The following is a 6,303-nucleotide window of genomic DNA, read 5'->3' as shown; positions in this document are numbered from 1 at the left end:
CCCAGGCTGCAGAGCCAGAGGAAGGAGGGTGCAGCGCCAGGGCAGGAGCGGAGGAAACTGGAGAGCAGTGTCTGAAGGTGATGGCAAAGCCTGGCCTCTCAGAGACTGGGACACGTCCTTCTTCCCCTCTTCTGCTCTATCCGGGCTACCAGCCTATTGGCTGGTGCTCCCACATCCAGGGTGGGTGCTCTTCCTACAGCTTTCTGGCTTCCATGTCAGTCATCCACAGATAGACCCCAAAATGTGCTTTATTAATCAGCTAGGTGTTTCTTAATCCAGTCAAGGTGATATGTCATGATTTATGATCCCACTGAAATATCTATTTTTCTTTTGCCTCTTGCACCTCTGGTGTCATTTTATGAACTCATAGCCAGGGATGGTGGGCCATTCTATAATCCCAGCACTTGAGAAAGCTGAAGCAAGAGAGTTGCCAAATTCAAACCCAGCCTGGACTCAAAGAACAACAGTGCCACAAAAACAAAACAAAAGGTGAGACAAAACTTTATTTTTTTAAACTATGCCCTGAAAAAATGGGAAAAAATATTTCCCCAAGAGCTAAGAAGCTCTTGTGTGAGATTGAAATCAAATGGATAGGGTTGTCAGATTTGCCAAATAAAAATAGAGGACTTTCAGTTAAACTTGAATTTCAAATAAATAATTAATGATATTTTAGTGTGTCTGAAATACTGCAAGAGAAATCACTTTTTCTTTTGTGTAAAATTTAAATTCAACTGGGCAGCCTGCATTTTATTTTATTTTTTTTTAATTTTATTTAAAAGGAAAAAGAGAAAAAACAAAACAAAACAAAGCGGTGTAAGGGTACAAGTAATACAGAACTTCAAAAAAAAAAAAAAGTAAGAAATCACCAGTTAATAGATTACACATTATCATCTTAGAGATAGTTGCTCAAGTCACAGTATCAAAGCATACAAAGTGAACATTTAGAGAGACTGCAAACAGTTGTGTTCAATGATCTAACCAAAAACATTAATATGGTCAGCTATTTAACACCCCTAAACACACTTGGCAACCTTTTCAATGTCATATAAAATATCAAGGAAGAGACTGAATTTAAGTTACTCTAGGTTAGTAGTGCCCTCTGGTGATGTAGAATCAAATGCATATCCTTCCATTGGAGGAATGTAACTTCAAAGCAGGCTTTGAAAAATTTCCTCAGATAAAGATCTAACTGAAACTCACAATAAAAAATCACACAAAACATATAAAAACAAAGGCAATTTACATATGAAGTAGGTTTTAAAAAGTCAGAAATTATACTCAAATCCATATAGACTTCTGATACTAGGATTATCATATATAGATTAGGATTACTATACATATATTAGGATTATCATACATAGACTATAACATAATTAATATGTTTATAGAAATGAAACTTGAAAACATTAGCAAAAGACAAGAAAAAAGAAATTTTGGAAAAAACTTTGAAGTTCTAGAAGGAAAAAACATAATACCTGAAATTCAAAACTGAAAGATAGGTAAACAGCGTATTACACAAGGCCAGAGAAAGTATTAGTGAACTGGAGGAAAGTGTGATAAACTTACTCAAAATTCAGTTCAGGGAGATGAAGAGATGACTTACAGAGAAGTTAGGAAGACTCGGAACAAAGTCAGGATTTGTAATAAATTTTAATTAGCGTTCTAGAAAAGGCAAAAGCAGTGATGGATTGGCAATAGTAAAGTAGAAGATGGCTGAGTGTTTTCTGGAATTGTCAAGAGATATTAATTTCCAGCTTCATGAAGCCCAATATTTTCAAGCTAGATACATTAAATAAATGTATGCCTAAATCTATAAAATGATGGGATTCCAAAGACAAAAAGATGGTATTTAAAGAGTCTCAGTGAGAAAAGATTCACGGGAAGAGACAGTAGTAGCGTGTATGTAACGTGGATAACCAAAGTGAAAACTTTCAAAGGCCTGTGTTGGGAAGGAGGTGAAGCATTAACTTCAGATTTTCCTTGTATACCTGTGTTTAGGATACTTCTTTTAAAAAAATTAACCAAGTAGTTGAAGGGAGGAAATGGAATAGAAAAGTTGCAATGGGACTTAATCCAAAATAAGGCCAGTAAACTGGAAGGGATTAGTATTAACAGGAGCCGAGAAGTGTGAAGGGTATTCCAGAGGCCAGGGCTGAAGACTGTGGCTCTCTGAGCCCTTTTCGCCAGTAGGATGAAGGTGCTGATCATTCTTTTCTTCAGTCAGAATTGGTTCAGACCTTAAGGCTAAACACAAAAATATTTAGCCTCAAGAACTACAGAAGTCAAATTTGCAGAGAAAACAAAGCAAAGATTGATTTTAAAAAGTATGGCCACTTAAAGGATTTGGTCAGGAAATTTTTGAAAATCAATTTTAAAATATTGTTTTAGTTTATCTGAAAACTTTCTGGATTGCCACTTTTCTTTTTCCTCCTCTTCCTCCCAGCTTCTCCTCCACTTCTTCCTCTTCTTATTTTCCTCTTCCTTCTCTTTGTCATCCTATTCCTCCTTCTCCTCCCCTCTCCCCCTCCTACCCCTCCTCTGTCCTGCCCCTCTTCTTTAGCATAGATGAGAGGATGCCTGGTTTGTAAATGGGGATCAAAGGTGTTGTTTATTTAAAAGAAAAAGAAAATCACAGTTCTAGGCTCCTTTCAAGTGTGAACTATTCCATAAGAGGATTAGCTGCAATGGGAGATGAGTACAGGTGAAAATAAAGCACAGCGGGTTACAGAAGGGTTTCCCATCGGGGTGGAAAGGCCCAATAAAGCGGGTGTGGGAGATAAACACAAAGGAAGGCTTGCAGTTTTTGTACAGGGGATGAAGAAGACATTGTAGGTGATGCGGGCCTCAGCCGCAGAACACAGTGGTTGGATGTCTTCAGAGATAACTAGGGGGCAGGGAGGTTGAGGTGTCTGGAAGGCCAGAGGGAATAATAGCAATAACAGTGCCAGAGTGTGTAGAGATGAACTGTGGCGGGATCCTAATGCATAGCTGAAAGGTTCCTACTTAATTTTGTAGGAAATTTAATAGCATTGGAGGCCTGCCTCAAAAGTGTCTCACAGATAGCAATCTGGTGTGCAAAGTCATGTTTCAACCCCTTGATTATGTTGCCTTTAGTAAATAATGTCTATTTGCAGGATCCAGTAAGGTTTTTGTAATATGTCAATAATGTCTATTTGCAGGATCCAGTAAGGTTTTTGTAATATGTCAGACACTAGGTAACTATTTGACCATAGAAAACTCTTAAGTGATGATTTCAAGAAGTTTGATTATAAATAACCAGGAAGTCCCAAGTGAATCACAAGTCCCATGAATTGAGGGCTTAGGGTATGTGGGTGCCTTCTATTGTACCTTCTTTTCTTCTTTAAAAAAAGAAGCTATAAAATGGAACATTCCTGTTAGATCAATAAAGTTACTTTTGATATATACATGCCAAGAAAATGATACAAAATAAAGGAAAATAATCCAAGGGTATTTGTAAGGGCAATCTCCTGAAAGGCCAGACATGGCCCAAAGGTCAGGATTTGGAGACTGGTTAAACAAGTGATATTATATTACGATGATAAAACACTATAATTTATTATAAATTATGCAATATGCAAAATATTTATTTGAAATAGTAAGTTGAAAAACAGTAAACAAAAAGTGACATAAGTAGTATTAGACAGTGTTTACTGTTATAGAGAAATTATTTCCTTAATTAGGTCTACTGGTACTATAAAATGATAAAGATTGAAAGGGACCAGAGGACCTTGGTGGCCAGTAGCAAAGGTGAAAGGATAGATTGTTTCATTTTTGTTAATTATAATTGATTTCCTTCCATTATATAACTAGATTAAGAGACAGTGAAAGATATTCTTTGAATTGAAGTCAGGCAACATTGAGGCACACAACTGTGAAGTAATCTATGTGTCTACACAGACAATCAGCTCCAAGGAACTCTTAAGACCGTACTGTGTAAAAAAGAATGCATTCAAATTTCCTCCAACTCTTCGTCTATGTCGCTTTTGTACTGAAAGGATTTTGCCCTAAAGGGGACGCTGTAGCGGTGGGAGGCGCTGGGAGGCAAAAGGTCACCTTCCTCACCCCTAAGCAATTTACCTGTGGCGCAAAATGAATTCCAATGAGCTACCTGTGCATCAGTAATGCCCCTTAGGCTCCACCCCAAACCTAAGCTACATGTATGCCCCCACACCACATACCCGGCTGAGAGAAAGCTAGACCTCGGAGGTCATGGAATCTCTCTTTGCATTCTTAAAATAAAGGCCACTTTATATTCTGTCTTCTAACCATGCCGAAAACTCTTTCATATACTGTTAAGCTTTTCCTATTTTTTCCATTTCTTTCCTTTTTTTTTCTTTCTTTCCTTTTTGCAAGGACTCACTATGTAGTCTAGGCTAGCCATGAACTTGCAGCAATCCTTTTGCCTCAGTCTTCCAACTACTGGGATTATAGGCATGCTCCACCATGCCTGGAAATTTTTTTCCATTTCATATATTTTCTAATTTTTACAATATTTAAAAAGAACCTCATAGGACAATTTTCAGTTGTATAGCAATGGTGACCACAGGGAAAACATGGTTAGTGACTCCAAAACAGATACAGATAAAAAAAAATTAGAAGAGCTTAGGAAAATGATGGAAACCATGAATGCCCAACAGCAGACAGAAATAGAATCCATAAAACAGATTCAAGTAGATATTCAAGAGATTAAATATTCTATCACAGTATCCAAAGCAAAATAAACTAACAAGAAAATAGAATCTCAGTTATAACAACAGGATTGTGGTTAGCAATTAAGAAAAGAAAGATTTCTTTAAAAAGCAAAGGACCAAAAGAAAGTAATCCACCATGTGCTAGATGATGCAAAGAATAACATAATGTTGATCACAGTCAATGAAAAAGGATATAGCACAAATAAGACATTAAAAAAAATGCCTGCTCATCTATGTCATGACAGAAAACTAGCCTGGCAGGGAAAGAGAATTTGACATGCAGGTAAGTGATGTGTGTAGAACTTCAATTACCTGTGATCAAAAAAAGATCTACAGCTAGGCATGTAATTGTCAAGATTGGGAGAAATTCCACACAATAAAATGTTAAAAGCTATTAGAGAAAAGAAACAAATCACCTAAAAAGGAAAGCGCATCAGAATCACATCAGACTTGTTAACACAACCCCAAAGTCAATGAGAACTTGGAGTGAAGTACTTCAAGCCTTAGAAGAAAATGCCTTCCAACTCAAATTGATGTACCCTACGAAACTATCTTTCAAAATTGAGAAATAAGATACTTTCATGACAAGGAACACCTGAGAAAATTCATGAATACCAAACCAGTTTTCTGAAGGGCATTCTAGAAAGAGATAACAAGGACTACAGCACCATGAACCCCAACCAAAGAAATTATCCAGCTAAAGCAAACAATTAAAGGGGAAAAGCGGGGCCAACAACAGGAGAATAGCATGACAAAGGTAAGTGAATATATACTGATTATAACCATAAATATTAATGACCTCAATTCACCAATCAAAAGAAACAGACTGGCAGAATGGATCAAGAAGGAAGATGCAGCTGGGCATAGTGGTATCTGACTATGATCCAGATACTTGGGAGGCTGAGGCAGAAGGATTGCTATGAACTCCACAGTGAGTTCAAGGCCAGCCTGCAATAAACAGAAGGACACTGTCTCAAAAAAAAAAAAATCAAAAAGCAAGATCCAACAATATGCTCCATAAAAGACAAACATTTAATTCAAAAAGAAATTCATAGACTGAAAGTCAAAGGATGAAAAACAATTCCTCATGTAACAGGAACCTGGGAAAAAGCAGAGATAGCCATTGTATTTGCAGACAATGTGGATTTTGAGCCAAGACTGATTAAGAAAGACAAAGAAAATCACTATATCCTTATAAAGGGAACAATCCAAGAGGAAAAAAATAATAGTCATAAATATATGTGCAACCAATGCCAATACACCCAATGATATGAAACAAATATCAACAAACATGAAAAATCAAAGAAATGCTTAATAACACAACCATATTGGGGTACCTTAATACTACACTGTCACAAATAGATCAACCAGACAAAAAAAATCAACATTGACATAGTTGATGAACCAAAATTTTGAACAAATAGACTCAGTAGATTTCTACAGTGTTCCATCCCACAACATCAGAATACACATTCTTCTCAGGTGCACATGGAATGTTCCCCAAAATAGACCATATACTAGCTAATAGAACATGCTTAAGTAAATATAAAGGAACTGAAATTATTTCATGCATACTACCAGACCATAGTGC

The sequence above is a fragment of the Cavia porcellus genome, unplaced genomic scaffold (assembly GCF_034190915.1).
Source record: "Cavia porcellus strain 051 isolate PalLab524CR breed Dunkin Hartley unplaced genomic scaffold, mCavPor4.1 scaffold_22, whole genome shotgun sequence".
Classification (NCBI taxonomy): Eukaryota; Metazoa; Chordata; class Mammalia; order Rodentia; family Caviidae; genus Cavia; species Cavia porcellus.
This window is presented reverse-complemented; position numbering follows the sequence as displayed.